This window comes from Elephantulus edwardii, unplaced genomic scaffold, assembly GCF_000299155.1.
Source record: "Elephantulus edwardii isolate Elephantulus edwardi_28Jun2011 unplaced genomic scaffold, EleEdw1.0 scaffold00019, whole genome shotgun sequence".
Classification (NCBI taxonomy): domain Eukaryota; kingdom Metazoa; phylum Chordata; class Mammalia; order Macroscelidea; family Macroscelididae; genus Elephantulus; species Elephantulus edwardii.
Window position 1 is genome coordinate 19368125 of NW_006399769.1, and position 10028 is coordinate 19378152.

The following is a 10028-nucleotide window of genomic DNA, read 5'->3' on the forward strand; positions in this document are numbered from 1 at the left end:
TGAATCACTGTCCACTTTCTGTGCTTTGCCACCTATTTGTTTGCTCTGTTGTTGTTCAGAGAAGAACCGCTGCGTGGACTGAAGAACCTCTGCTCTCTGCTTTGCCAACACCTAGGACCAAATGTCTTGTGGCTGAGTCCTCTTCCCACAGCTCTCTTCTGGGGTGCAAACTGTGTAGGAAATGGTTGTGTCAGCAATACGTTTTTTGATTTCCTGGCTACTGGTGCCAAGAGTATTGACCGTGGAGCCGAGCAAACTGAAGCTGTGAACAATCTCAGTCTCTTCACCATCCATCCTGATGCTACTGATTGGTCCAGTGGTGAGAATTTTTGTCTTCTTAACATTGAGCCTCAGTCCATATTGAAGGCTGCAGTCCTTGACCCTCTGCAGTAAGTGCATTATGTCCTGTCCTCCTCAGCTTCAGCGAGCAGGGTTGTGTCATCTTGCACAACGCAGATTGTTGATAGAGCGTCCACCAATCCTAACGCCACGCTTCTCCTCATAGAGCCCAGCCTCTCGGATAATCTGCTCTGCATACACCCTTCCCAATTTTGAACCATGCAGTGTTGCCCTACTCTGTTCTGACGACTGCCTCTTGGTTCAAGTATAGGTTTCGCATTTACGCGATTAAATGTTCTGGGATTCCCCATTCTTCTCAAAGTCAGGCACAGTTTGTTATGATCCATGCAGTCAAATGCCTTTGCATAATCAATGAAACACATATTTTGGGTGCCTGTTGTAAATGACAGTATTTTCCTTATTTCCTTTTCAGAGTTCTATTTGTTATTATAGAGGTATCTGACTGATTTTTTTATGCTCTGTACCTTACCACTTTGCTGAATCATTCAGTTAGATTCAGAAATTTTCTTGCTGAATCTTTCAGATTTTCTACATATAGGATCATAAATGCAAAGTCATTGTCATTGAGTTAGAACCCCACTCATAGTGGTTTATCAAAGGGGTTATATTGATGGGAAGGGTATTGCTCATCATTTTTTTAAGGAGCCAGCCCCTGGTGGATTTGAACTGCTGGTGCGGCACTGCCTTTGGCTTCCACTGGAGCTCATGTCTTACCGCTGTGGCTAGAACTTTAAGTACTGAATAGGAGTGATGATACAGGGCAGCCTTGTCTGGATCCTATTTGCAAGTGGAATGTCTTCATTCTCTGTGTATTGAGAATAATTTTGTCCATTGTTTTAAAATACATTATTTTAATTACATTGAGATTATTTTCTGTTCCTTTTTTGAGTGGCTTTTTTTTTTTCCTAAAGGTGTTGAATTTTGTCAAATGTCTGTTTTGCAGTGGTTAATTTAATCATGTGGGTTTTTTTCCTTTGTTTTATTTATATGGTAGATTACACTGATTGTTTTTCTTATGTTAAATCATCCTTGTAGAACGGGTATGATCTCTGCTTGATCATGATGATATAGTGTTGGAATTTATTGGCAAGATTATGTTGAGAATTAAGTTTTGCATCTGTGTTCATGAGGAATATTGGTCTGTAGTTTTCTTTTTAGTAGTATTTTTGCCTGGCTATATTATTATTTTAAAGCTGTTTTAGTGTTTTGAGATATATTTAACGCTTTTTATTCCTAGAAGGGTACACTTTGTACTAAACACAAAGTTGACAAGCTGTGGCTAGATATCTGAGAAGTGCCTGAGTATAATATGTTGTTCATAAAACATCCAAATCACATGACCAGTTTCATAGAATATGGATGTTAATTGACAGGTGGCAGGGTTTAAATGATTAAGTATACGTTGCATAGTTGCCATATTTAAATTAAGTTTTATCAGCTAACTTCCATTTATGTATTGTGTTTTTTTCAAGATGAAACAAATTTAAGTATTTCTATACACATTAAAGCATCTTTAATAATATAGTAGTAATAGTTTTTCTTCAAATAGAACAACTGAGTGAAACAGTCATGTAGAGAGAGAGCTAAAAGTTCTAAGAATTTGTGTTCCTGGTGGGTAGTTAGCATTTTATTAATGAAGAAAGAACAACTTGGAAAAGAATATGAGAAAGATTGCACACCTGAAAGAGGTGTATAATTCTTTAGAAAATTTTGAATTAGTCTACGTTCTGCTGTGTATGTGTGTATTATCTCAGTAACAACTAAAATAAAACAAAGTATTAAGAATGGTTCACAGTATCACTATATTTTTAAAATTTTTTTGTGTAAAGAAAACGAAATACACTTTTCCTTTTTTAAAAATATAGCAAAATTGGAACTTTTAAGAGCTTGCCTTGAGGGTATACCAATTACATTTTTATATATACATATTAAATGTGTTTTAATATAGTTCATACTTTTTTCTGTTTATAATTCCTATTCTTAGGTTTCCTTTATTGTGCACTATGTAATTTTTACTTTATTATAACTCTGCATCATTTGTATGATTCTTGTTTTTGTACAGTTCCCCATAATATTCCAGAATGTACTTTTTTATTTTTTTCCAGAATGTACTCTTTTGTGAGCAGATTTTTTTTCTGCTTATTCACACCCAGTGCAGAGTTGTAATTGGAGACAGATCCACCCACAAATAGTTCATACTTATTAATAATATATCAAATATTGTATAGTACTTTGCTTATTAAGTTACTTTTAGTTTTCTATTTTACATAAGCTTTGTGAAAACAGAATAATCAACCATATATTTGTTCTTAAGCAGAAAATGTCTTTGGCAAATTTAGTACTGTTTAAATAAAGGTACCCAGTCTGGAAGGGGGATTTCTGATGTGGTAGGGAGCTCTGGTGGCCTAGTGGATCAAGAATCCCACTGTCCACCCAAAGGTCGGCGGTCAGAATACACTAACTGTTCACAGGAGATAGGCAGTCTCCTTCGCGCAATTTACAGCTTCAGGAAACGCACTGGAGAGGGTTGGTCATTCAGCTCCATAGTAGCAACAGTGTATAGGGTGTTGCAGTGCTAACCCAAAGGATGTGCGCCTCTGGTGGTTTGTACTTACCAGTGGCTCTGCTGGAGAAAGTCGGGCAGTCTCCACCAGTGTGATTTACAGCTGTGGAAATCCAGTGCAGGGTCAGCTGTGAGTTGGCTCCAGTGTGGCAACAATGAGTTGTTTTTGTCATGAATTTGAAGGAAATACACTAGAGGAGTCAGTCAGCACTGAGTCACTTCTGACTCAATCACATTGATGCTGCTGTTGCTGAGTCCAGACTGACTCACAGTTGACCCTTCAGTGGGATTTCAGAGGCTTCCCATCTTTCTTCCACAGATCAACTGGTGAATTTGAACCGTGTGCCTTTGGGTTGGCAGTGCAACCCCTTACCACTAAGCCACCAGAGATCCCTCATCAGCAATGAGATGATAAATATCAACAGAGTAGTTTGTAGGAAGTAGCACTGCTAATCCAAAGTCGAGCCTCTTTGCAAGTCCACCAGAATCTAACTCCATGGAAGATGTACATTCTCTTCCCATGTGATTTACAGTTGAAAGCAATGACTGGGTGAACATAAACAAGGTGATAGGCTATTAGAAAATAATGATATGTAGGGAGGGAATTTTTTGTAGCTATAGCTGCAGACAATATGGCAGAAGAAAAATAGAATAGGTTTTTTTTTTGTTGGGTTTTTTTTGTTGTTGTTGTTGTTTGGAGTTAAGGAATGGAGAAAGAGAATTATTAGAACTCCTGGAATTAAAGTGAACCTTGGAAAGTTTCAAATAATATTTGTTGAAATAGGTATGTTGGGTGTGGCAGATAGTTTCTGGGCATAGTAATTGCAGTGTAAAGATCCAGGGAAAGGGCCAAGATAAAGCTTTCATTACTGTAAACAAAGGTTCCATTAGCACTCATTTGCATGTGGCAGAAATTGGATCCAATACCAGTATATCTAGTTAGGAGAATGAAACATGATGTCAAATTCCACAAGGGTGATAACAATTTCACCTCATGGAAAATTACAGTTCAGTCTGGGACTGCTTGTTCTCAAACTTTTTTGTTTGTTTGTTTATAGTTCTAAAATAAGAATGTTAAGAAGTGAACAAAGGAACCTAAATTATAGGCATAGCCAAAACCTGCTTCTAATGAATGTGGATTCCCATAAAGTTAAAAGAGGGAGCAAGGAGGAGCTTGAGGATCTGGGTCAGCACACTTAATGATCTTGAAAGAGGAGAGTTCTGTGTAATTGGGGAAGAAGATACCTGTGGTCCCTGTAATTTAACCCAACACTTTATTTGTTGTATCCTTGTTTTTTCTCTTTCTCTGTTGTGTAGAAATAAAAATAGTTCGACTTATTAAACATTTTCTTGTGCCAACTAAGTGCTTTTTCATGTATTATATGCTTTTCATATGTTATATATTCTTATCTAAAACGTGTATATGGTGATGCCATTTGTTTTTATGTGCCATCAGTTCGAGTACAACTCATAGCAACCCTGTGAACAACAGATATGAACCCTGTCCTATTCTGTGCCATCCTTGTCATTTCTGACATACTCGAACCTTTTGTTGCAGTAACTGTGCCAGTCTCTCTCATTGAAGGTTTTCCTCTCTTTTTGCTCACCCTCCACCTTTCCAAGCATGATGTTCCTAGCAACATGTCTAGAGTATGAGAGACAAAGCTTTGCTATCTTTCCTTCCAAGGAGCTCTCTAGCTATACTTTCTCTAAGACATAGCTATTTGTTCTTTTGGCAGTTCATGGGATATTCAGTACTCTTCTCCAACATCATAGCTCAAAGGCATAGATTCCTCCTTCTGTGATCCTTATTGTCTCTCAGATGCATGACAAAGAGATTGAAAAGATCATGGCCTGAATCAGAGATACCTTAGTCTTCAAACTGACAGCATTGCTCCAAGTACCTTGGAGAGGTCCTTGACAGCAGACTCCCAATGCAGTATGGCTTGATTTTCTGAATGTTGGTACCAAAGGTGTTGACTGTGCATCCAAATAAGGTGAAACTGTTGACATTTTCACTTTTTTCTCTATCTATCATGATGTTGCCTATTGGTGAAGATTTTTGTCATCTTAATATTGAGATATAATCTGCAGTGAAGGCTGTGGTTTTTGATTTTCTGCAGCAAACTTTTTTAAGTCCTCACTTTCAGAAAAAAAAAGTCTGCGTAACTTGGGTTGTTGATTATCCTTTGTCTGTTCTTGATACCACATTTTTCTTCATAAAGTGCAGTTTCTCAAATGATTTGCTTGACCTATAGATAGAATAGGTATGGAGAAAGGATATGTCTCTGCCATAGCCCTTTCTTGATTTTAAACTTTGCAGAGTTTCTTTGCTCAGTTTGGACAGTAGCTTCTTGATCTAAATATAGGTTCCACATAAGCATGATTAAGTGTTGTACAATATCCATTAATCTCACTGTTACCCATAGTTTGTTATGATCCACATAGTCAAACGTTTTTTGTATAGTCAATAAAGCACAAATAGACTTTCTTCTGGTATTCTCTGCTTTCATCAAACATCTGTCTGATACCAGCAGTGCTATCCCTAATACTGTGACCTCTTCAAAAGCCAGCTTAAACTTTTGGCAGTTCTCTATTGAGGAGAAATAGCTGCAGACTTCCATTAATAATTGGAATGTAGGAAGTATGAAGTACGAATCTAGAAAAGGTGGACGTTGTAAAGAATAAAATGGAATATATAAGATCGACATTCTAGGCTTTAGTGAGTTGAGATGTACTGGTATTGACCACTTTGAATAAGATAATCATATGATTTGCTATACTGGGAATGAAAATATGTAAGAATGGAATAATGATGGTGCATTCTTAGTTGAAAAGACAATGTGAGGATTTATCTTGAAATACAGTGCTGACTTATATAGATAGGATACTGTCCATATGTGTAGAAGGAAAATGTGTTAATGACAACTGTTAATAAAATAGATGCACCAACAGCTAAAACCAAAAAATGAGGACATTGAGAAATTTTACTAACTTTTAGGTCCAAAATTGACTAAGCATGCAATCAAGATGTAATAATTTTTAATACATTAATAATTGTTGACTGGATTGTGAAAGGTGGAAACAAAGAAGGAATGGTAGTCAGAAACTACAGACTTGCTGACAGAAATGAAGTTGGAGACAGAATGGTAGAATTTTGCACATTTAATGAGTTATTCATCGCAAATACCTTTTTTAAAGAAAAACAAATGACTAATATGCACATGGACCCCACCTGATGGACTACAAAGGAATCAGATTGACTACATCAGTGAAATGAATCAAAACCAGGACAATTGCTGACCGTAAAATAGACCATCAATTACTCATGCACAAATTCAAACTGAAGCTGAAGAAAATGAAAACAAGTCCATAAGAACCAAAATAGGACCTGAGTCTCTCCCACCTGAATTTAGAAGTCATCTGATGAATAAGTTTGAGACAGTGCATATTAAAGTTCAAAGACCAGATGATAGGTGGGATGACAACAAGGATATCCATAAAGAGAGCGAAAGGTTATTACAAAGACAGAAGAGAAGACAAAAATGGATGTCAAGAGAGACTCTGAAAATTGTACTAGAGCATTGAAAAGCCAAAACAAAGAGAAGAGATGTTAAAGTAAAAGAGCTGGGTAGATTTCAAAGGCAGCTGGAGAAGACAAAGCGAAGTATTATAAGGAATATGGAAAGAACTGGAGTTGGCAAATAAAAAGGGAAGAACTAATTTTTGAAGCTGAGAGAGCTGAAAAACAAAGTCAAGCTTAAATTGCAATATTGAGAAATGCCATGGGCAAAATCTTGCATGATCCAGGAAGCATCAAAAGAAGATAGAAGGGAAAAAAAAGAGAGAAGGAATATACAGAATCACTGTACTAAAAGGAATTGGTTGACACTAAAATAGTTCAGGAAGTAGCATATGATCAAGAGCCAGTGATAATGAAAGTATTTGTCCAAGTGTGATCGAAGGCATTAGCAAAAAAACTAAGAGCCCCAGCAGTTAGTGGGCTAGCAGTTGACATGTTTCAGTGAACAGTTGCAGCCCTGGATATATGCTGCTGCCTGGCCAAGAAAAGATCCATATCTGACATTCCCAAGAAAGATGATACAACAGAAAGTGGAAATTACCAAACAATACCATTAATAATCATATGTGATAGATAGTACTAACTATTCTCTAATTTGTAAATGAGCAATTTGAGGAAAGAGGTTATGCAGTTTACCTCTTGAGTGATCCATAATGAAGGAAATATTTTTACATGCTTCATGTTCTTTTTGTGCTGCTGGGTCAGTGTACTGTGTTAGGATGAATTACTTTTCTTTGTCAGCTGCAAATTTCAAATAATTTTCTAAATTTCAGTTTATTTTCTCTGGGAAACTCCTCTGACCTCTAATGTGTAAGGCAAAAACATTGTTATCCAACACCTTCCAGTTGGTTAAACTGAAAAGATGGTTAAAATAACACTTTAAATAATTTAAGTCCAAATACATGTAAAAGTATAGTCATTAGTTAGGATAAAACTAAGCTTACCACTCTTAAGTTCTTCTACCTCCCTCTGCCCCCTAATGTTTGTTGTAGTTAGTTCTGTGGTGGTGTTCTTGCATTGTTTATGATTTCTGGGTTGGATTTTCTTTAAGCAGATTGTCTTTCCTTAAGTGAAGACAACTGAATACAGAATAACATATTTTTATGTTATTTTGCAGCTTTTAAAATAGTTTGACCTGCATTATTTGACGGCATATTTTTATGGAGGTGGTTTTTTTTTTTTTTTTTTTTACATTATGAATTCCTGGTGGCATAGTGTATAATGGGCTTCTAATTGAACGTTTGGCTCTTTAGAATCCATGGAGAACACTCTTTTGAGAGGAAGATGGAAATTCTCCTTTCATGAATGTTGTGTTTGGTGGTTTGTTTTTTTTTTTTTTTTTTTTTTTTTTTTTTTTTTTTTTTTTAAACTTGTACTCTGGGTAAAAGTTACAAAGCAAATTAATTTTTCATTCAGCCACTCGTACTTGTTTTATTCTATGGCATTGCTTTCTCTCTCTTTTTTTTAAAAAAATTATCTTTTTCTTGTTGTTTACTGTTGAATCGGATCTGACTGGCACAGGAGATTTCCCCTCCTTCTCCAGCAGAGCACCTGGTGGATTTGAACTGTGTTATTGCAGCACAGCTTTCTTGCCACTAGGCCACCAGAGCTACCAGCATTACTTTCAATATGCAAATGATATCATACTTTTCTATAATTGTGGTTTTCATTAATTCTTCTTTACCTCTCTGTGTCTTCCCTTTCTTTAGTGATACTGTTCTTACTATCTACTTAACTGAGTATTGCCTTTTCCTTCACTGGTTTGCTTATCTTTTACTTACTTTGTCTTTTCGAAACATTCAACATAGTTTTTCTTCTCATACTCATCATATTATTGTTTATATACCTGTTAATTGATACAGCTGGTATTGATACAACTGGTATAAGCAGGTTTGGGAGGAAACCTAGATTATTCTTAGTGAGCCTATGTATCTCCAGTGTGGAGATACAAGTGTGTGATTGAACTATAAAGAATAGTTTACTAGCTGAGAAGATTGAATATGTCATAAGCTTACAGAAAGAACTAGAGAATACTGGCTGATACATAAAGTTGATTAAGACGGGATTAGGGCAGAGAACTAATATATCTCTGTTCTATTTGTTTCCTTACTAGATTGAGTCACTTAAGGGTGGTTCTTTTTTCCCCCTTAATATACCAAGGCAATGGCCAGTATTACTCTCAATGGAGATTGAGAGCATTCTCCTTGCGAGTGGATAGCAAACATGGTTCCTTTTTATCATAAGTCCTATTCTTTATCACCACTCCTTTTCAGTATTGGTTGAGCTCTGGTGGCTTTGTTGTTGTTATGTGCCACTGAGTCACCCACAACTCATAGTACAGTAGCTCTGAACGCTGCCCTGTCTTGAGCCAGTCTCACTGATTCCTACACACCTAATCCCATTGCCTCAGTTCCACATCATTCCATCTTATTCTGGTCTTCCTCTCTTACCCTGTCCCTCCACCTTTTCAAACATAATGTCCTTCTCCAAGGACTTGTCCCTCCTGTCTGTGTGCCCAAAGTATGTGAGATGGAACTTCAAAATCCTTTCCTCCAAGGAGAAACTTGGTTTTACCCTAAGATAGAACTGTTTATTTTCTTGGCAGCCCAAGGTATGTATGTTCAACACTCTTCTACAGCATCACAACTCAAAGGCATCAATTCTTTTATCATCCTTAGTGATTGTGCAGCTGATGCATAGCAAGTAATTGTAATGACCCTGGCCTGGATCAGACACACTTTAGTCTCTAGACTGGAATCATTGCTCTTTAGCACTTTGGAGAGGTACCTGACAGCAGAGTTCCTCAGTACATTTTGTGTTTTGATTTCCTAACTGCTGGTGCCAAGAGTGTTGATTGTGAAGCTGAGCAAGTTGTAATCATTAAAAATCTCAGTCTCTCTTTAATCTATTGTGGTGCTGCCACTTGGCCCAGTGGTAAGAATCTTTGTCTTCCTGATGTTAAGCTTCACTTCATATTGAAGACTACAGTCCTTGACTTTTCTGTAACAAACACTTGAGGTCCTCCTCAGTTTTGGCAAGCAGGGTTGCGTCATCTGCATAATGCAGGTTGTTGATGAGTCTTAGTGGTAAGGAATTGCACTGCCAATCTAAAGGCAGGCAGTTTGAATCCACTAGTTGATCTGTAGTAGAAAGATGAGCAATATCTTGTGTGATTTACTGGCTTTGAAAACTTGCTGAAGGATCAGTTATGAGTAGGTTCTAACTCAGTGGTACATCTCTAACTCACTTGCTTTCGCTTGTTCGCTATCTCTCACCACCCCCCCCCCCCCCCCCCCCACCCCCGTGAGGGAAGCAGAATATCAAATTTAGTAATAGTAGACCAAATGCTGTATCTGGAAATGAGGGAAGCTTAATACAAGCTGAAGGTCACCTTGTGACACTGGGGCATTCCCTAGCAGTCAACATTGTTCTTAGTTTGTATCAAATGAATCCCTCCCTCTTGAGATTAACATAAAGAGGAACTTGGCCTTATCTGTAAAAGACTTCACCATTATCCTTTGT

The 10028-nt window shown here is 37.2% G+C and overlaps 1 protein-coding gene across 1 annotated transcript in view; it reads left to right on the forward strand.

The window, feature by feature from the left end:
- Positions 1–10028, forward strand: part of STRN (striatin, calmodulin binding protein) — a 167623-nt gene that overhangs the window by 14727 nt on the left and 142868 nt on the right. The gene's annotated exons all lie outside the window — the stretch shown is intronic.